The 25,858-nt window shown below is 40.2% G+C and overlaps 1 long non-coding RNA gene across 1 annotated transcript; it reads left to right on the top strand.

The window, feature by feature from the left end:
* The first annotated feature begins 277 nt into the window (after window positions 1–277).
* On the top strand, window positions 278–25,858 carry LOC112988123 (uncharacterized). Its single transcript, XR_003260456.2, has 4 exons — window positions 278–620; window positions 16,375–16,486; window positions 24,006–24,136; window positions 25,000–25,858. It is a non-coding gene; the product is annotated as an uncharacterized LOC112988123 (long non-coding RNA).

Raw genomic sequence — 25,858 nt, 5'->3', positions numbered from 1 at the left:
TGTGAACATGCTCTGCTGGATCCAGGCCTCAGCTCAGTGCAGGGCTCAGGTGTGTGCAGAGTCACTCCAGCCAACAGGAGCAGTCTCAAAGGTTTATTGAGTAAGACCTCGTGCTGGTGCAAATGACAAGTAAATCACAGTTCAAAGGGCTGTTTTCAAAAACCTTATCTGGAGCTTCAGCACATACATCTCTAAAGACTAGTTCAAACCGCCTTTTTACTAGTACCACCCAGTTCCTGATGATGGTTATATGGCCTGAATCCATACGAGTCATTTGGCACTGACATTTCAGAAGAGCATGTTCACTCTATGCCTTTGCAAGACTCTCTGTATGCTTAAAAGGGCAGTAGAGTGGAGACTTTTTGTTATTACCTAGTCAAAAGAAACGTGTATTTATTGTTCTATACAGTAGGACCTGGAGCTCTAGGTCTGCAGCTGCCTGGGCTCCCTTTTGCCCTCTGTTCTCTGGCCCTGTGAATGTTGTTCTCAGGAAGAGGAGAAGTTTGCTCCCCCTCCGGGTGCCTCTCTGCCTGCAGGTTTGAACAGTCCCCTGGCGTGTGAAAGTTGGGAAATCTCTGCAGACTGTGGAAGGTCCCAGACCCAAGCCTCTCACATCCAAGGTAAATGCACAAACAAGGAAAATGTGGGTGGCACTACAATGTTATGGCAATGGCGATGCCTTGGGGCAAGCCCAGAGATGCCTGTTCCTCTATCTATTTGATTTTATTTTTTAATTTCCTGGTGCTAGGTTGCTTCACCCTCAATATGCATGCTGGATTGCCTTAAAAAGGGAGTATGACTGCTTATATAGTCAACAGAGAGATGTATGCTTCTAATCAGCTTCTTCATAATGGTCTTCAGGAGATTTTCAGTAGCAATTAAGGAGGGAGCTTGTCATGTTTCCAGGTTTGAATTTAACATTAACAATAGTGTGTGATGTCAAAAAATGCTTGACTGAAACTTGGGCATGGGTGTGCTGTGATTAATCCAGCACGGCTTGGCTGGGTATCTTGGATGAATACGTCAGTGCTGGAACTGCAATGACTCTGGGTGGGATTCTGCTGAGAAAAATGGGTGTAAAGGAGATCAAAATGAGGGTGATGTCTTACAGTCACCTTACATCAACCTAAAACCCTCCTGCTGCCAACAGGGCTGTTCTGCTCCACTCTGCGCACATTCCCAAGACTGGCTGTACTTTCCTGACACTTTGGTGATCCCAACTACTTTTTTATTAGCTTTTAGGATATTCAGTGAGCTGATTCAACCACTGGCACCAGGGAGTGAGCAGAAACCTGGAGCCAGCAGCTGTGGGGAGTGGAGGACCTCCCCTTTTGATGGCAGAGTGCTCTTAAAGCAGCTTAGATTTACCATGAGATGGCACATCAGTCTCAGTAGCACCTATGGCTTTCTTCTTGTTAGTTTTCTATTTAAAAATGAGCAACACAAGATCTTGTGTGTGTGCTTGTGTGTGTGTCTGCATATGTGTGTTGGGGAGGAGGGTTCTAGCGGTATAGTTTGCACGTGCACAAACGCATACACACTGTGACCCTAATTATGCCTCAAGATACACCTATTCCCCCACCATGAGCCCAACTTCTCTTTTACTCTCATTAGCAGGAAGCGAAAGTAAATCCACTCATGTACTATGAGTTCAAATAAGCTGCAAAAAGTTAAAGTGGGCAAAATCAGACACACAGGGTGTTTGCTTTTTGAAGACTGTGAAATAAAATAAATTTTTAATCTTTTAATAACCCAGCTCTTGGCCTTAGAGCACTGTAGTCTGTGCAAATGCACTGTCTGTGCTGGGAAATCTAACTCGCAACAGCTCTTCACTGTTTTCCAACATTATTTGTCTAGGCATTGAATGGGCATTGAATGCTGGACACTTAGGGAATGAAAAAAAGAGAGGCAGAGTATCCCAGTTAACACGGCCCGTTGCCTGATTAGTCTAGAGAAAGCAGTTGCCTATACAGAGTGGTGGCTTGCAGCCAGTGTTAACATGACCTTTTGACTTACAAGCCTATGGAAGGCTTCTTCTCTCTTTCCCAGGAGGTGTCACTATAAAGTATCACTTTATTGAAATACTGTTCACAGGCATGCATGACCAGCATATGGGTAAAACTGGCTGCCAGGGATTTGGCATGTCCTTTTTCTCCAGCTTTCTTTCTGATGCTGAAAGAATGAGTGGGGCCACATTTCCTTCTCCTCCTACTAGCTTGTTACTGGCCTTCACCTCTCCGCTTTCCCATTGCCCTTGTTTCTCTTGAAACTTGAATGACTACATATATCAGTGAAAACAGCAGTGAACAGCAGAATGGGGCCATGATTGTGGTTGAGACACCAATAAGTCCAAGTGGGCACTAGCAATAGTGCCTTTATGCTTGCACCTGCAATGGTTACAAGGCATCCAGTTTCACTAAATGAGCAGCATCTTTCTGCAGGAATATCTGAGTCCCCTTTCCACTGCAGAGCAAGGACCTACTTCCCTGTACACAAAAGAACAAGCACTTGACTCTCTGATCCTGTTTTGCTTCCTCTAAGTCTATTGCATTTGGTTAGGGAACTTTCTGTTTTATTTGAATACACCATTGTTTATTTATAATTTTGATTTAGATGTGTGACAGATTCAGCATGTGTCACCCAGCAGGGAAACAGTAATAGGCTGGAGAGTTAACAAATATACTGCAGTGAAGCCAGATGGCCTGTTCTCTGAAAGACACTTTGTAGCACAGATCTTTTTTTTTCTTTGGTGCCTAATACTCACAAAACCCACGTTACCACCTATAAACTCACCCGCCAAAGGTGAGTCATGGATCTGCGCTCTGCTCTGTCATGCATCTAACACCCACTGTGATCAGAAAAATGTAAACTGATGCACGGGTCAGACAATCAGGCCATCATACTGTGGTCATAAGAGGAGTCAATAAATAAAGGTCTCCCAAGCACCCTCTCAGTTTCAGGGTATCAGGGGTGCTGAGGTCAGGATCTCAGGGTGCTTGTATCCACCAAGTGGTCCATGGATGTCCACAGCCTTGATGGGACTCCCTTGCACAACTAGCTCCTTCTCTCTGAAGTTACCAGTGCAGAGCACAACCCCTGCTTGCCCACATGTGTGGTCTGAATTCTCTCTAGGAGCGTCCACTTGTGTTAAAACTCGCATTCACATCCATGGGACCAGACTCAATGATTAGCTCTTGCTCTTGAGGGATTGCAGCTGCTTCCCAGAAGCAGCTTCCCAGAAGCAGCTGATTTGAAAGCAGTTTCAGTGGGTACTAATAAAGAAGATGTGTGCTGGAAAGTATGTAGCTGTGCTCACATTCTTCCCAAAGAACCCTGCCTCTGAGGTGCCAGAATTTTTTTCTTTTTTTCCAGGATATCTGTAAATGAGGTTTCATTTTCTTCCTTGTTTGCTCATCTCTTCCTTCTTCCAGTTCCTAACTGGGATGTTTCCCAGTTTCACTGAGCTGAATGCAGTTTCCTTTGGAACCCATTAGTACCAATTTCAAGCTTTAGCCGGAGGGGATGACTCAAAAGACCTGGGGAAGAGTCCTGCTTCCAAGCACTTTTCAGGCTCATGAAAAGATGGAGCAAGATCTAAGCTGACTAGGTATTTGCAAGATCATGACATCAGAAGGCTGGGTGTTTGGAAAAGAGACAGGCAAACTGGCTGTAATTATACATGAAGTGGCAATGTGTGTTGTGAATGGCTAGGAAAGTGTTGATTTTGTTGACTAGGAGTAATATTAGAGGTGGCTTGGTTTCTCTGTTCAGCTTTGATTTCCTGTCTGAATGCACAGGGTTAAATATAGGGTAGCTATACATGGCTTTTTAAAGAACTAAACAGTTAAGGACAAGTGATTATATAGATAAGACAGCATTAATTACACAGCTTTGATGAAGCTTTTGTCATCTTTTCCCTTCTCCACTTGAAAGGAAAAGCTATCCACCCACCTAGATAGCCTCAATCAGCCTAGAAGGAATTATTCCTCCAAAGGCTAGACATAACCAGTTAAAACTTAAATTATCATGAGAAAGGAGAGGTCTGAGGTGGGCTGAGGTTGGAGGGGCTGTCCAGCATGCAAAACAGAGAGCCTGAAACAGGAAAACAAAGGGTTGCAGGGCATGTCTTCAGTGTAATGCAAAGATACCCGAGCTGATTTTAAAGGATCTGGCAGATACTTAAAACAGGCAGTCCAGAAATGGAAGTAGCTATCTCTGCCAAAGCTAACTAGTGTAAAGCTAGCCCGGGGCAGTGTTGGGGCATTGCACCCTACAGTGCACAGACACTACAGGCACTAGGAGAAACTTCCACTTGTCAGAAAAGTGGTTAGAGAGGCCCAGAGAAGCACACACGTAAGCAAACCAAAACATTGTTGGTCTGTTATTGACTTTACGCTTTGCTTTAAATGCTTTGTACCTTTGAGGAAAGAATAGGTAATGCGTTGCTTTGAAGACGCAGGCTCTACATTGCCACAGACAGACTGCCACAGGCTCCTGAAGGAAATCTCTTTGAAGAAAAGGACTGTGTAAATTATTGATTGGGGGGGGGGGGAGGAGAGTTTGACAACAGAACTGAAATATATACATATAAAAATCAACCTTGAGTCAGCCTGAAATATTGGGCCAAGCCAATTTTGGAAAGGATATTTGAAAGCTGGAACTACTTTCTGGAGATTGGCTTTTGTTCATTTTTTGACTTTTTAGAATAAAAGCAAGGGATTAGATTCAAAGGGAATTTAGCTTTCATGTAGAAAACAAGTGAGGAGGTCACAGTGGCTGTGTCAATACTGATGAACAGAAAAAGTCCAGAACTGGTCCTTATGATTCAGGTTTAGCAGCATCAGCTGGCCTCAGTCCACACTGTTTAGAGCTAGACCTTTCTACAGTAGATTCATCTTGGAGACAGATCATTAGAGACATTCAAAAGAAACCCAGGGAGCAAGATAGCTATTAAGCATTGTGGACGACCAGCGCTCAAGCTCTTTCTCTTGTTTTATTTTATTTAGCAGTGTAGATGTAGCCAGCATTTTTACCTCACTTCTGTCTGAAGCCTTGTGTTTAGGATGCTCATCTGAGCTATATTTAAATTATTTTGCCAACTGCTTGAGAGCAAGGATTGGATATGTCTTACATATCCAGAAAATGCCCTAAACCCCTACTGTGAGGTAAACCTTTCTCAGTCTTTCCTGCTGAAGTTGCTTCTTTTTTCATTATACACTTAGATATTTATTGGATCACAAAAAAGGGCAAATTACTCTGGAGCCAGTCTGAGGGCATGATGCTGAGAAACAGGAGGTCTTGATACCAAGACCTCCTTAGAGTCTTCAGAAATTTTCTTCAGAAAAGAATTGCACTCAGCTCTTCAGGCAAATGTCTTAACCACTGGACTATCAAAAACAGAGCTGGAAATGGCAAAACAAGTCTTCCAACACTTCCAAAAAATAGTATCTTTTTTGGTAATTCATTCCAGATTCCATGGTGATTTTATCTCAATTTAAAGAGAGTTTCGGGTCAACCAAAATGGATTTGTTTGAGTGGTGAAATTATTTGTTCTCTTCTCTGTTCTTTCCTACTCCAAATTGCCCAGCCCTTCTGCAAGATCCAGAGCACCTGTGGCTTGCACAGGTTGCCACTTTGGAATACAGAGATGGGGCGGTAGCCAAGACCCTGCTCCAAGTGGAGGGGAGTTTGTGATTGCATTGTAAGAAAGGGAAGATCCTGAGGTCTGACACGTGTCAGTGACAGCTATGCAGCTATTCCAGGAAGCGATATATCCAGATAACTGCAGGTACAGATCTGTCAGTATGGCTGAAAAGTCACATGGCTGGAATGGATGTCAAGAAGCTATCTGGTCCTTTCTTCACCTGAGGGTGATGCCATCCATCCATACTTCTTTCTTGGCAAAAGTTTGTCTAACTGGTATTTGAGGACTCTCTCTACTTCTAGTAGCAATGATCACTCTTCCAGCTATCCTACTCCTCTGTCTTCTCTTCTTTGGAATTAATAATATGATTCACTCAAGCAGACCTTCCTTGTAGGTCTTGTTATCTAGACCCTTGAGCGTTCCCAGTGTTCTTCTCTGGACCTTCCCAATTGGGATCCTCGGCTTCAAACTGCACAGCACCCAACACTGGACACAGCACACCAGCTGGAGCCTTCCTGGGATGACAAAAGTGGAAGAATTGCTTGCAATGTGCTACAGCCTGCACTCCTGTTCCTGCATCCTTGTGTGGTATTTAGCTTCTTTGCGTGACATTGGTAGCTTCTATAAGCTTATAGATATCACCTGCAGCACGACTTCAAACAGCAAGCACTTAAGCTTTGAAAGCTAAATATTAAGGTGGGCTTTGAATCAGATGCCTCTCTTAAAGTGCACGTTTATGTTGATCAGGTTCATGTAGTTGCCAAAGTGTTTTAGAAATGTCTGGAGGACATTTGCCAAAATAGGGCCCATTTAAATGGAAATAACAGGAGACGGTCTCTAAGTGTTTCAACAATCTCATCTCTATTTCTGTTTCTCAGTGGGAGGCAGAAATGCAAGAAAATGAGTACAGATGAGAAAAATAAAATCAAGCATCTTGGTTTTTATCACAGTTTTGTGAGCTTGGATAAAAATTCAAAGACACATAAATTTCCCATGGCATCAGAACCAGCTGATTCATTTCTAATTTGTTTCAAAAATAGGCAGTGTCTAAATTATAATGAAAAAATTATAATTTTTATAAAAATTATAAAAAAAACTTAAGTGATGATTTCTTTTTATCTTCCCTTATTTATTTATTTTTATATATGCATGTACAAACATATACATATTAGAGGAAGTGATCTTGGCTATTCTGTAAAGTGCATTAGTACATGTAACTGCAATAACAGGTATTCGGCTTAGAGCACAGATGTACAGAAAGTTTCTCCAACTTCATGCTAGGTAATCAGTCAAAAAATAAACGTATGGCAGGTGCACTGATATGATAAATCGTAAGGGTATTCTAGGAGCTACTGAAATGTTTCAGAACAGTGTTTCAAGCATGAAACAACCTCAGTCTAATTTATCCATATGCTTTCTGGCATAACTGGCTATAGCAGCTCTGAAAAACTGCATTTCTTCAAACCAAAGATCTTCCTAGGAAATACAGAATAAATACTGTTCAAACTGCACATCAGGTCTATAGCTACATGACCTCAACTAGTTATTCCATAGCACCAGAGCCACAAAATTTCCTGCAGAAAGATGGAAACACAGGAGTCTTTAGACAGTTAAGATTCATTTGATATACTGATACCTAGCTCTGAGGGAAAAATTGTTTATGGTTACTTTTGTTCTGTATTAACTATGCTGTTGTGTTGAAATGAAAGGACATAGGGGTAAACTAGTTGTAGCCAGTTATGGTTGCTGTCTAATTTCTCCTTGTTTCTCATGTTTTTGGAACAGCAGAGGCTCACATTTTTACTAGACATGATGCAATTTCAATGATCAACTGCACTGAATATGCAGCTTCACATGTCTGAAAGCAGGTAAGGAGAGAGTATCCAAAGGATAAGACAGACCAATGCAGAGAGGAGCCTGTAGATACATTTGTACATTCACAAATGAATTGTGAAAAATGTAGTCAAGCTGGCTTCCTTCTTTCTCATGTCTAATTATCCAAAGGAGAGATTCTGCAGAGAGCTCGGGTATATGTCTTGTACTACATTTGCAGTGCGAGCAAAGCCATAGAGAGAAATGGCTAAAAGTTTCATTGGTAAGTAAAGAAACACTTTTTTATCCAAATTGGCATCTATATATCTGTAGTTGGTTAAACATAGCTTCAGCTGATACTAAAATTTATGCCAGGGAAGATCTACCTTTTACTCTGTCTTACAGAACTCTAAGGAGATTAGAGGTTCAGGCAGGCAAGAACAATCTGTCTCCCCGATACAGTTGATGTTACTGGTTTCTCTGTGTCTAATGGCAGCCTGATCTCTACAGTCAAGCTTATTTTTTGAAAAGAGTGCTTTCTTTAAATAATTAGGAAAGAGGGAATTGGAGGAAAGTCAACTGCTTCCCACTTTTAGCTGGTATTGTCATACCTGGGATGTCAAGTCTACAGGAAATGTGTAATTCTGGTATTGTCATACCTGGGATGTCAAGTCTACAGGAAATGTGTAATTGCTACGGGAGCTTATTAGTCTCAGGTCAAGTTTGTCATGAGTGTGGACCACACAGCCCTGTCTTTCCCCATCTCCCTGCCCCTAATAGGGTGTTCATACTATACCAACAAATGGTCTTGATTATAAATCATCAAAAAATGCCACGGAATTGTTACTCGCTCACTGTAGGGAGGACAATCATCAAAATGGGAATTTCCAGCCTGGAAATTCTGAAGTGTTTATATGCCTCTCTTTGCTTCATTACTCCTCCCCTACCTCCTGGGCCTGGAAAGTATATTATACGCAGTAAAATCTAGACTGCAAGTCTAAATGGTGTTAGATACCATATGGATATGGCATGCTAGCATATACCGGTTTGTTTCATTTCATTTACTCCCTGTAGGTAATCCAAAATTATCATGTAGAATCAGACTACGTCTCAACCAGTACCCAGGATGGTATAAGATGCTTTAGCAGATGTTGCAAGAAATCTTCATAGCAGATAACTGGGGAATAACTGACCCAGGGCAGTTTGCTCTTAACCTTCTTTGGTGGATTCATGTTGTTAAGCACAGAAGTCTTCAGCTAAAAGTAAAATTGGGAGATGAAGATGTAGCTCAGTCTGAAGGTGAGGATTTCATTTAAAGAGGTCACTCACTCATTAAGGAATAGCTTCCTGTTGTGTCATTGTTCTCCTATTCTTATACTCCAGCCAATCTGTTTCCTTTGCTATAAAATCCAGATTCAATACTGTACCAAGCTTGCAGCAGTACTCTTTCTACTATAATTTGGTGGCAATCCATGGGTTTTCCTAAAACCATCATTTTAAGAAAAAATGTCCTTCTGGTTGATATTTATTCTAAGCACACATACGATTTTTTTTTCCATAAATTTGGGACTATGGTTTGATATAGACTAGGGATAGGCAGTAATTATTCAATACAATAGTTCCTCTTCAAAAATCACTCTCCATTTCTGATGTTCTTTTCATTCTCTCCACCTGGAGCAGTTCCAGTTTTTTTGTAAATAAAGAAATAAGTAATATTAATTAGGTTAGAAAGCAGCTGTCTCTGGAACCTAGAGGTTGAGGCACACATATGGGTTAAGGGAAATGTCCCTATGTCAGTGAATATTTAATTGGTTATGCAAAGCGAAACAAGTCCAAAACACATCAGGAGTCCCTCTGCAAGATGGGAAAAATTCCAAAACAGGAAAATATTAATGAAGTAGGAAATCTGCTTTCAACATTCCTTGCAGTACGGTTGTTCTCTAATAGATTTTGAAGACCACAGATGCTTATAAAAAAAGCCACTTTCTGAACTTGGAACCTGAATAAATCTTATTTTAGATATCATGGTTGCCTTAGAAGTGGTAAGTTATGCACATGCAAAAAAGAATTTATTGCACAGGGCATTTTCTATTTCCATCTCCTAATGCTGTGAGCTGAAATAGAAAGTAAATATGACCCCTTCAGCAGTTTGAAATACTGTGACTTGCTTTGGGCCTCTCCACTCTACCACAGTCTTCATACTTATCGTCATCTTTACTTGAATGCAATCACTACATAGTATACTAAAGCCATTTTCTGTTCACCTTGGATGTGTGGACTAAGATATGTAGTGTCAAGCGTGCAATGAATAATCTGCGATTGCAAGTCTGGAGTTGCTACCAGAAGACTGCTGGATGTCATTGCCATTGCTTAGCGCTACCTTGCGACTGGGAAGACAAAGGTACAGATGAGCCCTTCCACAGTGCAAAAATGCAAACGTTACCTCTGTGATACTCAGTAAGAGAGCTTTTACTCCCGGACAGGAAGAAATGGAATGTTATGTTGCCCAGCAAAATGGTGCTCCCTCTCAGACTATCCTACATATGAAAGGACTTTTCTACTCTAAATGGTGTGTTTGGCTTTTTTTAATGAGCATTATAGCAGTCTGGAGTCCTGGTATGGCTGGCTGCCGCGTTCAGTTTAGGCACATGGTGTTACTGTGTGATTTTTCAAACTGTTAGCCCTGCTAATGCAGCATGAAAGCTACAGTCAGGCTGGATTCCTTCCCGCTTGTACCTAATTGCCCATAGCAGAGGTTCTGCAGAGAGCTCTGCTGCGTGTCTGAGAAACCAGTACTGCCTTGTAGCAGGATAAAATCAAAGAAGAAAATATACAGCTAAAATGTGCACTGCACTCGTGTCTTCAGTTGCCAACCAAACAAGTCTTTATCCATATAATCTGGCAAATGGTACTGTGCCCAGGTTGCCATATAACCAAGACACTGAAGAGACTACGCCTATAATGCTGTGTGCCTAAATAAGATGCATATTATCAAGGGAGAGAGTTGGGTTTCTCCAGAGATCTTTTCAGAAGAGACTGGTATTCCAAATGACCTTCTAGAGAATCACAGTCTAGTCTTCTAGGCATTATCGTTAAGTACTTGAAGTTAGGCATTTTGGAAATATTTTCCCCACTGGAAATTGAGCACCACCCCATGTAAGTAAATGAGGTTCTTCCATGACATGCAAATACATAGGCACAGCACAGGCAAATTCTTCCCATTAGAGACATTAAAGAGTCTCATCCCAGAGACATTAGAGTCTCTAGGATAGTGGGGCACCCAGCCCTCTAGAAATGCCTACATATATTCATGGCCTGGAGAAAAGACCCAGATCACTACCACAGATCAGATGCCTAACTTCTACATGGCTAAACTGAAATGGGATGAATCTCCCTGAAAGACTGCTCTGTTACACAGTTCAGGTCAGGCTGACAGCCAACTGAATTTTCAGGTTAAGATTAGGTTTCATTCAGATAGTGAAAGATGTATCTTCCATATAGGAATCACTGCTTCCTTACAAATTATCACTGAAATGTGAGTACTGCATACATTTATCAGAAGATCTGCTATGCCTTGGACTTAAAAAGATGCAAACATTACTGGGAAAGGAGCACTGTCTCTCTGAAGAGAAGCTGCACAACAAGATTTCCTTCTTGTCTGGGAAGTGGAGGACAGACTGTGACTTTGAGGACATGCTGTGGTCCAGCATGGAAAGAACAGGTGTATATTTAGGTATGAGGACAGGAATGGGAAACAGATATGAGGACAGGGCGAAGACACAGGCTGCTCTGGTTTTCTTGGGAAGTTAGCATTCATCATTCTACCACACACAGGAACTGCAACCATGCCAAAGAAGGACTGTCTCCTGGACAGGAGAGACCCTGAAGAAGAGGTGGGATCAGAGTGGGCAAACAGTATAACATCAGTCTCCAGAACTAAGGAAAAACAAACAAATGCAATGCCTCAATGCATAACTTAAGGACTGGCTAGTAAGCACAGGAAGGCAATCTTATCTCTGTATAGGAGCCTTCATACTTATCTGTATGCTCCTTTTAACCCCAAAGTTTTCCACAGCACTGAGCTTAAACAAGCCTTGCACTCAACATTCAAGAACTGTGATAGGGCATGTGAGTTCCTCTCATCCATGTTACAGAGAACTGTTTGGGAAGTAATCTCTAAGTATCACTAAATTCCTGATAAGCTGCCATACTTAGGCCAAGGACAAGAAACTGTACAGACATTTGCATATCAATTTTCTACCACTAGCTTTAACAATGGGAGCTAGAGTTGGGCAGCCACAGCCTACATTTATAAAGCTTACAGCTGTGTTCAGTGATAAGATAAGAGCTTCTTTTGTAGAGACCACAGCAAAAGCTTTGCCAGTGATTGAAATGACACTTTTATCTCATCATGAAAGATGCCCCTTCCAGTGGAAGTCTAGCTGGCATGACGTTATCATTTGAATTACTTTTCTTCCCCATTGAAATGAAAGGAAAGAACCTTGCTGATTTATTAAGCAGTCTGTCTTTTTTAATTATTATTTGTAACATTAAAAGAAAATTAACTGCAGCAGAAGGATTTTATATCCATCTATAAACTTGGTTATCAGAATCCTAGTATTATCCAACAAATAAATAAAACAAAATAACTCCAGAGCTTGAAATAGAATATTTAACTGCATAGAGCCACAGTGGAGATGTTCTGGTTACGGCTGAGCAAAACCTTGTATTATAAAGCTATTTTTTATGATTATTTTGATGCTTGTAATTTTCTGGAGGGGAAAGTAAAAAACAGCTACATTTGATCAGAAATTTCCCTGACTTTCTCTAAGCCCACTGGCACATTTCTGTGTTAATTTGTTAAAATTCTGTGAACCCTTTCTCAGTTTCATGATGCCAAAGCATCATGAGAAATTGTGGTTTTGACATACTAAATAAATTTGGTTTCACCTAGCTTTAACTATCTGAACATTTGGCATCTAGTTTAAACGCCTCGTGCAGGCTCTGTCACTAGTGAGTAACAGAGAGAAACCCTAAGAGGCCAACTCATTACACTCATGTTGATACCTATTTTCCACTCACTGTAGAAGTCTCAGTGTTTAACTTGGATGAGCTGACTGACTTACTATATAGCTTGAGTTAAATGAGACAAATTCCTCCCAGAATTTTAAGAATAGCTAATGTTTCAACTGGTAGGGAAAAGGTCCAGTAGTTCTGTCTATATAGTCTATTGAAAAGAAGGCAAACAGTGATATTATCACAGGTTATATGTGATCTCAGGAGATGTAACCTTTGATTATATTTGCCTCACCCTATCAGGCAAGCATCTAATGGCTGGAGGGTGAAGCTAACGTACAATGTTTAATTGTGAGTAACTAAGCAATGGAATGACTTATCAAGGGTAGTGATTGGTTCTTTACTGCTGGCAATTTTAAATTGAGGCTTGGGTTTTTTTGTTTTCTGTTTTTTTTTGTTTTTTAACTGAAACACAGATTGACTCGAGGAAGTCCTGTAGTCTGTGATTACACTCTGTTCTATCTTATATCCACCCACCATACCCCCACCCCCATATTAACAGTCAGGTTCATCTCACCCAGCTTTAGCAACTTAAAGGTTGGGCAATCTAGATTAATTATCAGCAATGGGAGAAAACTGATACTTCCAGATACACATTTTGAATATCAATCTGGATATATACAGCAGAGTAACTCTGCAAACACAGCTCATCTGACTGATCGCCACCAATCTCTGTGTAAACAGTAATTCACATGCATAAACTTTTCAATAACTGGGACCCTAAGGAAAGTGTAAAAAAGTTTACGGTCATGGAAAGTGCTGAGGGCCATTCCTGGAGCACTTTCACATACCAGCAGACCAGCTGGCCCCCTCTGCTTTCCAAAACTGTGTTCCCCTCATGTGTTTATAAAATTCCATGTATGTTTAAAGACACAAAACTTGCCTCTCATGCTGCAAGATAAATCATAACAAACTCAGTCAAATTCTGTTAGTCTGATTCAGGCAAAATTTCTGCTGAAATCCACATGAGAAATGAAAAAGTAAGGGCTATATGCAAAATGTAGTAGATACACAAATCATGGATTTGGATTTCCTTACCCATGTCCATTCATATTCTTTGCAGTAAAGAGAATACTTGAAGCCTTTAGTCAAGCATAAGGACAGACGTGAGAGGAACTGTGCAACTCTTATTTTCTTTTTAATGAGCTACAAGTATTATTCATCTCCAGATTATCAAACGTTACTTTGCCTCAGTGAAAACTTAATACTGCAGGATATGGCACTAACTATTGTGTAATACAAATGACAAGTAACAGCATGCCTCATTATTACGCTCTCACATTCATTAACAAGGTAATTTACCAACTGTGCTCTTCTGCTATGGCCCTCGCACTGTAATTAATCTATGTATTAGAGATGAAACCATACCTATTGCCTTTTAATTTCAAAATCTCAGAGTTCTGTTCAGGCAACTAATACCTCAATGGGCCAACTACTAAAATTTCATCCAGGGGTATGTAGGAAGAAGAAGTCTACCACTGTAGTCTGTCCAACAGCATCAGTCTGAAGGCATAGATTTGGCCTGCCTTACTCTAGATTTAGAGAGAATTATTCTTCTCAGATAGATGAGGTGAATATTATTGAGCTCTAGAGTTCACACTTCAACAAATGAATATTTTCTGGAAAGGCATCTACATAAAATTTCAGACTTTCTGTGTTCCCTGGGTAGGTATGCTGCCTTCTGTATAAAACACTGCAGCTCAACACAACATAGCAGTGTAATTTCATGTTATACTTTTATATTTCTTACATGGTCATAATCCTACAGCCTTTGTTTCAGAAAAACTCCCAGTGATGGCTGTGGGAATTTTGCTAGAAGGACAGTGAGATTGGCCAGCAATGGGAAGGCACAGCAGAGCTGAACTAGAGCCGAACAAAATCAGAATTTCTGTTTCACTGGAAGTTCTAACACGTTCTTTCCTCTTGAATCAGGTCAAAAAGCTGAAAAAAGTAGAGCAAGCTCTGAACATAGATCTGAAAAATCTTTAAGGCATTCATTTTGACACATTAAAAATGAAAGGTTCTGCTGTCCCTAAATTGAGAGGTTTAATTTAAAATTCAGGTGACATAGAAGTGCATTTGCCAAAGGAGCCCCTGTGCAAATTACATGTTGCAATTGCAGTGCCCGAGATCCTCACTCTTGGATGAGGCTATGAGAGGCTGACTACAAGATAGCACTACGGACTATGGTGCAACACAGAGCTCAGTTAAAAAGCAGGCTTGCACTGTGCTTTAACCTTGAACTGCTCACATCAAAGTATTTCTTTGCATCAAAGTGTTTTATTTTTGAGTCAAACCAATTTTGAGTAATCCAATATATTTAACGTGGGTTTTTTTCTGAAGAAAATTAGGAAGGCAGAAGGGTGTAACAAGGAAAGCCAGGCTTCCTCAGGAAAGCAATCATTTTGCTGAAACAACATTATGTCTGGCAAAATCATTTCTGTGGAAAATCTGCAGTATTCAGAACCACGTAGAACTTCTTGATGTTCCCTTTCCATAAAGAATTGAGAGACTAATTCAGTCCCAAGAGAACTGCTGGGATTTGTTGTTTGTTTTGTTTTAAAGGACGATATGTATTAAGTCCCACTGGAATTGAAGGAACATCTCAGATCTGAATAAAGATGCATTCCAAGAGTTATTGAGAGGAAGGCTTTTGGAGAGCTGGCCTCTTCAAGGGCTTGTTACAGCCAGTGCTTTCAACCAGTTGCTTTAATAAGGGCTGAATTTACACACAAACATTTAGAAAACAAATAAATAAATAAGGGGGGCAGAGAAGAACTTCTCAGCATTCAGTATAATATTATGAGCTCAGCATTAGAGGAAGTCATGCATCTGTTTTATAGTTAGTTTATATTCTTCTCTTGTGTGTGCATTTTATGCACATAAAAATTAACAACCTTTGACTATCCATTTGTATTTATAACATCTGCAGTACCAACGGGTGCAGTTCTAGCTTTTCTGTCCCAGGCTTGCTAAGCATCCTAATTTGGAAAGAAAATGCCAGATAACTCTCCAGGGAAACATTCCAAATGTCAACATGTCTTGATTCCTAGACATCCTAATTCCACCAATGGGGAGCCTATAATGAAGGAAATCCCACTGGCAGTGAAGCAGGGCATAACTAGAAATGCTGGGCTGTGCTTTTTCTGTTCGAACCAACTGAGATATAACTAATTGCAGGCTGAGATTGGAATGGTCTTTCCTCTTCGGGGTAAAGAACATGTTTTGACTATGTAAGTGAAAAAGATCATTGAACAAGAAGAGCTCAGAAAACTGTGTTCACACTGTTCACACTGCTCCCCCAACCATCCCACTAACAGCTGGGTGGACTACCATAAAGAGGCAGTGTCCATGAGTACCTGGACAGTAAGTACTCTCTTCCCCAGTTTTATCTCTGGGGATACTGGAGTTCACCATCACCTTACAGGAAAAAAAAAAAAACAACAGCAAATAAACAAGGCCAGTGAAGAACGACTGGTGCAAAACTCTATCTGAATCCAGCCAGTGGGACTATTATTGTGATATTTTTGAGAGAGATACAAAAAGAAATTTTTTGCCTTTGCTACAAACTCCTGCAGTAAAAATGTTCCAGGTGGTGTGCAGCTGGTTCAGTTCAACTGTTTCCATTTGCAGATAGTCTCTCTAGCTGTGAGGAATTCGCTTGTTATTTTGCTGATAAATTAAAGATTTCTTCAGAGCATGTTGTGCCATGGGGGAGCAGCAGAGTATCTCCAGAGGGAAAATACAGCCTATCTGATGAGCTGCATCCAGTAGCATTCACCGAAACTCCGTCTCCTTGGGCTTACTCACATATACAATGGATGTTTGTCCTTCTTCATCAGGAACAGCCAGGAGTGAGACAGAGGATTTATGATGGAAAATTTTGAAAATTCGTCATGGAAGGCTGTTTACAGAGAAGCATTGGTGAAGAAATTGCCATGTCACCAACTTCAGGTAAACACTGCATCAGCTCACCTGGGACAGGAGCACACACCAGTGCTGGGCACCGAGCAGCAGAAGCTGCTCCAGACTAACAGCCCACCTGGAGGCATATCTTTACGAACAGTATGGAAATAGCCAATACATCCAAATGACTGAGCATATGATTTGGGACAGAATGATTTTAGTCCACAATCTGTGAAAACCCTGCAAGTCCCCTTAGTCTTTAGAGACACTGTACACCACAACACTGCTGTCTTCTTTACAGTTTTTGCATTAGAGAAATAAGAGCTATATTCCAGGTTGAAAATTAGTGTTTTGCCAAAGCAGGTTTTTGGGGGTTTTGATTGTCTTTGTAGTTTATTTTTTTCAACAAGATGAATAACACTCAGCTTTAAAAAAGCCAAAAGCACTGCAGATTTATTTTGCTGAATTTCATGTTGGTGACTTGTGGGGCGAGGTTACCTTGGCTAATACATGCTCACATGAAACCAAATAAAAACTGCATGCAGACAAATATTTCTGAAATGAACAAAGCAATTGAGATCGTTCACAGAAATCAATATTGGTTGTGTGGAAAAGGACTAGGGCTCAGTGCAACTGAGTTGCTTGTTGTTTTGATCTGAATTACAGTAGATTATTGACAGAAAAGAAATTAAGAAAGGAAAAAAATCAAAGAAAAAAATAAAGGAAAAGTGTTTCTCCCACAGAGTATGGAAATGGCTTGTTCGTAGAAGCTAAACCTCATATATTGCAACAAACCAGAAAGAAATGTCTACCAAACAGACAGAGCCCACAGGTGATGTAAGTTGTTCGTAGCTGAACTATCAGGCTGGAGCCCACACATGCTTTCCAAGCACACTCTCACTAAAAGCTACAATCTCATCTCACCCACAAAGCCCTCATTTTCCTCAAACTTGTGTCCAGCATCCTGGTTCCATACCACTTGAAGGCAGCTTCTGACATGATGTTTCAAAGATCTCAATTTCGGCAGCATGTTGGAGAATAGGATCCATTAAAAAGACTGAGTGGTTCTGTGCACATCTGCAATGAAAGGCTAATTGTAGACTTGGGATTTTTTGGTATCATACAAAAAAGATTAAAAGCGGTCATTAAAAATATATAGAATAGAATTTCTGTCAATCATGTTGTTGAATAAACTTCAGCTTCAGTTCACTAGGACTCTCAGACCCTTTTTGAAGGGCGGCTGCCTGCCGTTCGCTCTCCAGGATTTGTCCCTTTTATTGCCTATGTGTAACTTGTCCTTATTACAATCCATCCATCCTATTTATTTTAGTTCATTGAACCTATTTGTCAAGATTTTTTGAGTATTAATCTCTTCCTCAAACCTTGCATCTCTTCCCAACTCCCTGTCATTTACAAAATGTAATAGCCCTGTTTTCTAGTCCATTACGCAGGACACTGAAGAAAACTTTGAACAGACCCTGATCTGAGATGGACCACTGCAGAGCTCTATTCATCCTTCCTTCCTAATAGTGAACCACTAATAAATATGGTGTACAGTTTGCTGTCCATTTTTGATCCCAACCTACAGTAGTATTTCCTAGGCCATATTCCCTTATTCTTGCTTATGAAAGTGTGACATGGGACAGTGTCAAAAGCCCTATTAAAATTATCATAAAAGGAAATTAGACTGATATGACATAATTTTCAATGGCTCCACTATGGTTTAAAGTTATTTGATTTATTGTTAGTTTAATTATTTAAGAGCTTTTCCCGAGTTTATGGTTCCCCAGCTCCCCCTTCTTTTCATTCTTTCTTTTTAAAGGCAGGCACTACATGTGCCTTTTTCCATTCTTCATTTCCTGAACCTCTCCTTCTCAAGCTCTCAAGGTAGCCATTCGCAACTCTGAGATCCCCTCATCTTCTTAGGATGTGGTATACCAGACCCACCTGATTTGATCTTTTTATTCTAGACCGTGGTCTTACCCTTTTGTCACTGGTATCAGCAGTGTAACATCCGCTTTCCTTTCCCAGCACTTCTGGGTAGTTAAATTCCTCATTACCACAAAAATCTAGCGGTTAGTTAGTTGCCCATAAACTCCGTCCTCCTGGTTTGGTGGTGTAGAGTAGACATCTCCCACAATGCCTTCATCATGTTCTTTCCCCTTCCTATCTTTACCTTTATACTATCTGCCTCTTACATTCAGTATTTCAGATATAGGAAGCCACGTTTCTTCTTCTTTCCTTCTGCCTGTCTTTGCCTTTTACACCAATATTTCAGTCATGGGTGCCATCCTACCAGATCTCTATTATGACAATGAAATCATAATCTTGACCATGCATTAATTCTTCCAGAACATCATCTTCATTTTTGGTATTTCTGGCAATAGGATATAGACACCAGAGTTTGAGGCATTTGGAATGAAAAGGAGTCTAATTATTCAGCACAATTTCAGATTAAGTTAAAAATCATAGAGAAGCCACCCATTCAACACAAACAGCAAGTGCTGTTTGCTTGTGGATGCTCGTGTGTATCCTGCAATCCACACTCCTTTTGGAAGACTTCTAGGGGCCAAGTCATTGGTTCCACTCAAGGACAAGGCACTCACTAAACTTCCTAAGACACCTTCTCCATAACAACCCTTTATACAGCAGGCAACAGCTGCTGAAAAATACTGGGCAGAAATTTGAGGGGAAGATTGAAAACAAGGAGCTTTGATAACCTAATCTTAGTTTTTATGTTGACCTTCTGGCTATGATCAAGCCTACACCTATATCTGGCTCACCCACTATCCGAGAAATGTGGATAACGCTATTTACTCAGCACCCCACAGTAGTGCTGCAGGGCTTCATTATTTGAACATGAGATGCTTTGAAGAGGAAAAGATCTGTGGTAAATACCCCAAATTGATATGGGTCTTAGTGGAGTCTATCCATCTATGCAGATGGAAAGAACATGATTCTCCTTTCACCTCCTATGATATCTGAACTGTTCTAATTTCACTTACTTCAGGGAATACCAGCAAGGAAAAGAACATTAAAGAAATTCTTAAATCAAGACAGTATTCATCCCCTTCCTACCAGCCACAACTCAATTCAATTGCTAAGTGTGTAGAAATTATAAATCCTTTCAATTGCCTCAAAACACCATTTCTTTATTAGTTTTATCTATCAGAATTTTAAGATACTCCCCTCTATGCACTTCAAACACAGTACACTGGACTCACCTGCCACCCTCTGTCTCTGATGTACAGCATAATTTCACGAATGACAAGTCATGACCTCTCTCGACACCTGTTTGGGCTGTTCTCAGCTGGTTTGTTAGCAGAGTTCTGGTCTTTATTGCATAGTGCTTCATGTTTATAGCTGTTATCAGACATTTATATCACTTTCCGAGTATGCTGAGTATTATTGGCAGAGGGTCTGTTGTACAATGTATCAAACATATACTGGAAAATTGCTTTTGGCAATGAGTTGGTTGTGTTTGGGGCTTTTTTTTTTTTTTTTTTTTTTGATTCAGCAATCAGGTTTGCAGCACACATAATTTGTACTTGTGGCTTTGTATGCGCTTGGTATTTAAAATGCAGAAAGAGAGCCATACTTCTCAAAATATAAATCTGGAATTACTCCACAGGATGCCAGTCATAGCTTGGTAGGACTTAGAGTGGGACTGGGTGTGTCTTATCAACATCTGATACCCCTAAAATATCTGTTGAATTGTTTACAGTTCTCATACATACCAGGAAACATGCTTTAACGGTAGGTCCTCGCATCCTGGTAAGTAATACTGAAGAATAACAACACTGAAATCACACCTGTTCCCGTAGCACAGCTAGTATCCGCACAAAAGAACTTCTTGTCCTGTTCCTTCCTCCTCCCCACTGAGGAAGAGGAGGATAAGTGCATAACATCTCCCTGAATATACTACGGACACTTGTGATCACTTTCAGTATAGATCAGCCTCCCTCCCATCAGATCCAGCTGTTCTCCTCTTCATGTCAGGCAACCTTACCAGGGTCTTAGATGGTGAGACTAGAAGGAACCTAGTAGTAGCTGATGCAGCCAAACCTCCTGAGCAAGGCACAGTGGTCCCCCACTTACCCCTCTGTGGAGTCCTGTGGCTGACCGATAAACTCCTACAATGGAAGAAAGTTTGGAGGAGGCTGGCAAGGGCCCCCCATGATGGGGGTCATGAAGCTCAGGGATGAATGCACGGTGTGACGGCCCACAGCTGTTGCAAGAAAGCTGACTTTATCTCCACACAAGGGGGACCAGAGGGTGGCTTTTGTTTTAGATAAACAGCTATGTCAGTTGAATGAATCAACTGGTGGTGTAAATGTTTCTCCACAAGGAGTTCCGCAAAAGAGTGTGAATGTCTCCTTAAGTTAGCCAGACCAGAATGGGGGGGAGGGCAAAGCGTATATGTGGTTCAGCCCAACACAGAGTGTAAAAACTAAACAACTAACAAAAGAATTTCAAAGAGGGTAATGGGCTTGAGATGGTCGCAGCTCACATATTTCTTCCCAGTGAGTGGGGACACCCAGCATCATGACAGCGAGCATATTATAGACAGCAGCAATTTGTATTGTGATTGAACTGTATATTGCAATTGCTGTATTTTACTAAGTGTAACTTACACTTGTATTGTGCTTTCGTATTTTGCTGTATCACTCAGCTAAATCAAAAATCTTGTAACTTCAAATGTCTTCAGATATGTAAATTTGAGAATAAACATTACATCCTCCATGCTTGGAATATCTAAAAGAACCTGGTCAGAGAGTATTGGACTCTGACAAACCCATCACACAGGCTAACCTTAAAGCAAAACATCCCTGAAGATGTCAAATCAGATGCTTTCATGTTACTTTGTTCTAGCAGTTAATCATTTTTGTTGCTGAAAATTCATGTTTTATCCCTAACTTGAATTTGATTGGTATTAACAGCCAGAGATTGTTTTTTATCATGTCTTTCTCCGACAGGTTAAGAAAAATAATAATAACTTGAATATTTTCTTGTCAAAATGGAATGTAGGTTGCATCTTGGTGCTGTATGTAATGAATAAAGGGATGTCCTTATGTTTGTCATTATAAGGCATTTCTCTAATCTTCAAAAGCTTTTGTCACTATTCTCTGCATTATTTCCAAGTTTTCACAGCTTCTTTAACATATGAGCTACATATATGGCTATTTGCTTTTGAGAAGCACCGTTTGCAACTCAAACAGTACTTAATATCCACTTTCTTTATCATCATCCTCACTGTTGATGATCAAAGGCTGTACTGATTAATCAGGAGTACATCAGAAATTTAAAAAGTTCGGAGACTTCATGCATCCAGGCTTCCTGGCCTGCCCATGAGTGATAGGAGGAAAAAGGATGCCCTCCCATAGGCCCCCACAGTCTTCCTGTCCAACAGGCCAGGCACACAGGAACAAGTCAGTAGTGTTTCTCCCCCCAGTGTTTCTCCTCTTCCTCTCCTGGGAAGGGCAGCAGCCCAGATCAGCCACCATGTGTAAAGCCTGGAGAGTCATAAACTGCTACCAGGAAAGACTGGTACCTACCTGGATCAAGAAATTAGAGACTATCATGCCTGTTTTCTGTGAATTGCCCTCCACAAAAGGCAGATTGTATCAGCACAGTTTGGCTTTCTGCATTAGATCACAAAAAGTGAAAGGCAATACATTTAAAAGGTTCTACTAAGTGGTCTCTCAAGCACCTCACCAATACTTTTCCTCTCTCCTTCCTTACACCTTCCATTACTTTGCTACATTAATATCTTGTGCCTACTTTAAATCCTAGTTGCAAAGTCTTTGGGAGAAGTGTTTTGTATGTCTTTGTAGAGGAGGTAGTAGAACAGATCTGTCTGATCTAAATAAGCCCTTTGAGTGATACTGCAAGACTCATGAATAGTGATTATAGTTTCCTATCACTAGGAACTCAGCAGCTTTTTCAGACAAGTTGACCTATTTAATTGTATATCCAGATAGTGTTTTGCTGCATTTAATGAAATTGCTGTAATAAACAGAGAGAGGAAAGTGGAAGAAAACTGGCTCTCCTGCAGGTCAAGATGTGTACCAAGAAATGAGAACTTGCTATCACACTGCACTGCACTGCACTGCACTGGGTTTGTGCAGAGACACATCACTAAGGGCTCAGGACTATCCTTATGGTAGTTTATGGACAAAGTATGAGGTCCTAACACTGGATCTTGTGCCCAAAACAGTGACTGTTTTGATGGACTAAAATATCTTGGAACTTGACCATTCAGAGTATGTCTAACTTGTCAAACATTGTTAATGTGACCCAGATCCAGCCCAGTCAGTTTGACAAGGGTTTGGATTTTGCTCAATGTTTCTCTGACCCTCTGTCATTTCATCCAAGGATTTTAGGCTGTCAATTCATCTTCAAGGCCCTGGAAGGAGCTTCTGAGAGTTCTGGAAAAATTAGACAATGGTCCAGATCTAGATTTTTTAAGTGCTGACAGACAGCACATCTTCTCATAGTCCTTCAATCTGATTTCCTATTACTGAAGTCCAGTTATATCAGAAGACATGGGGAAAAAAAAGGATAAATAGCAAATCAGTAAAAAGCTAGATGCTAAAGAACTCTCCCTTCATGAAAGAGGAAAATTTTTTAAAGATATGAATAAAGAACAAGCTAAAAAAACATAGTCAGACACTTGCTTTCCCTCAAAACATAGAATATAGATAAATCATGCTTGTGCATATGTTATATAAACCCAATGTATGAAAGAAAAGACACAGATGTCATACTGAAAAATAAATTACTAGGGTGCTTATCAAAAGTGACAATACTCCTACAGAAAAACAGTGCTGCTGTGCTGCAACAGACATCAGATAGTGTTCCATAAGCAAAAATAATTGTCTTGATATTTAAGGTTAACCATTTGCCACCTCCTACAGAGATGTCAGCAAATATCTACCTAATCCAAAACATTTCACATATGAAAATAAAAAAACAAGTGAGGAAAAGAAGTATTCAGCCTGATAAGATGTAATGGATAAAACATTGTGTTAGAGCTGCTGTCTAATGATTGCACTGAACAAGTACATTTATACTTACAGGATGAGACAAAGGGCTACATGTATACTAGTAAATAAAATACTGCCAGATCTATTCTCTGGCCACGATGACAAGTGGGATGACACAGTTAGTATGCATAAGGCTACAGTTTCTTCCCTTCCCAAACCAAAAGGTGTCACCGGCTCTAACTGTTGGGAACAATCCTTGGCCCATGCCGTTTCCTGAGATGTGTCTTAAAATTGCTTGGGAGAGTGCTACTTGGTAGGGCTAGCCTTGGGCTGGGGAGTGCGTTATTCATTAACAACACAGATGTTCATATGCCAGCATTCCTGCCCTGCCCTGGTCCTGTTAACTTTCCTATCGCAATCATAACCAGGAACAGAGCAGGCCACAGTTATCTGGATTGCTATCTAGTAATAATGGCAGGTGGTAAAGACCTGCAAGGGTAAAAGTGAAGAGAAGAACAAATGTGAGATCCATCTCACCAGACTTCAGAGGTCTATAAGGTGGATGTCTCTCTCTGTGCTAGTCCTTCTAGATTCCCTTCATAGTCAAAGAAGAGGAACTGACCTACCTAAGCATGGTCATCAGATGACTCATGACCTTGATGTACCCATTACTCTCCACAGACTATACAGAACCTCTAAACAACCAGTTGAGGTGTGTATGTGTGCATATGAAGGTAAGCAATATTACTTCCACCCCAACAGATCAGAAATAAGAAAATGAGCAAAAGACATTTCTGATCATTTGTTTCCAAAATATGGAAAGACCTAGGCTATTGAAAAAATGTCTCTTCAAAGCTTTAAATGATAAGTGTTAATACATATTTTACCAAAACAAAGCAATCACACACAATGTTAAGCAAGCTTATTCTAAAATAACTGAGTCTACCAAAAATATTGAGCCTTCTCCCTGCTAAAAAAAAAAAAACTGTAGCAGCTCATGAGTGATATGAGAAGAAACTTTTTTGCATAGTGGTAACATTCTAAGTCCTCAGAATAAAAAATAAGTATCTGTGTGGCAAATAGGAAGCACAAGCTTATATGGGTCACACTTCTGTCCATGAAGTGTCTGCAGATAGATATAAGGTAAGACAAGGCTAGGGTCTGGTAGTAACTGGGACTGCTGGTAAAAAAATATACTATATGCCCAGCTGAGATTTGGATGCATGTTACTGATAAAAAGGAGCAAGTGCAGCCCTCCAAGCAATCAGGCCAGATGTTTGCAATAACGATTTTGGTTCCCTCACTTCTTTAGAGATTTTAAGGGTGTGGGAGTTTTAAGGGAAGGTTTGCTCATCAGCAAAAGCATGAGAGATGGAATGTGGGAAGTCTTTGCTTGTTTCTGAAAATCTTACTTCAAAGCTATTATATGAAATGCCTCTCTAGCGTGTAACAGGACTGCCATGTTCCCAAAGTGTAATAAAATGACAGACCTATCCTACTTAAGATAATTTGGCTGTATTAAATACGTGGTGATATGTCTGAGTAATGTTTTGTTTTGTTTTGTTTTTGCTATAGAAAAATGGAAAACCATAATCAACAGTCATAGAGATGGAAAACAGTAACATCAGCAAGAGAACAAGCTCAGCAGAAGGGGAATTTTCTACCTTCTAAATATGTAACTAACATATTAATCACCTGAGTATGTAGCCTTTGGCCAGTATCCAAAGCTGAAAGATGTATTGCTTTAGCCAATAGAGGACTTTCCATCCCTCTAGCCATAAGTGTTACAAAAAGATGCTGCAGACAGTTCCAAGAGTATTAACAGCAACACAGCTATAACAGATTTAACATATACACATGAGCATCCTTAGCATACACCACGTCTTAATAGTAAATATTACGATTTACTTCCAAAAAGTGGTTAAAATATGTAATTACATGCAGAGCATTCTTACAAAATAGAAATGATTAATGGTTGGAAACACAGAGATCTATTTTGCACACAGACAACAAAAGATAAGGAAAATTTCCAGTAACACTGAAGCTTTCAGTGGAGTTCGAATTTGCTTTGACTGCAGTTTAAACACTAGTGCTGGAAGGCTGAGTCTGATCTCCTTTAAAGGAGCTCAATTAGAATGAATGGAGTTGCTTTGGATTTGCTCCAGATTAAGGTAAAGCAGGATGTGGTCCATGAAGTTCCTTATGGTAATTTATATGAGTTAAAATGAAGTTCCAGGAAGACCTCTTTATTTTCTTCTATGTCATAATAAAATATAATGAGACTGAAAAAAATACATGTAGGTTTTCATCAGGACTACAAATTTCAAACAAAACCTATTCACTTTTATCTTTTAAAACCCCATGTTCGATTCAAATCAATTGTAATTCAATTGTAATTGTGTTTAGATTTCATTAAACAACAAAGCAAAATCAA

This window comes from Dromaius novaehollandiae, chromosome 1 (assembly GCF_036370855.1).
Source record: "Dromaius novaehollandiae isolate bDroNov1 chromosome 1, bDroNov1.hap1, whole genome shotgun sequence".
NCBI lineage: Eukaryota > Metazoa > Chordata > Aves > Casuariiformes > Dromaiidae > Dromaius > Dromaius novaehollandiae.
Note: the sequence above shows the minus strand (reverse complement) of the source record. Positions and strands in the feature narration are given on the sequence as shown.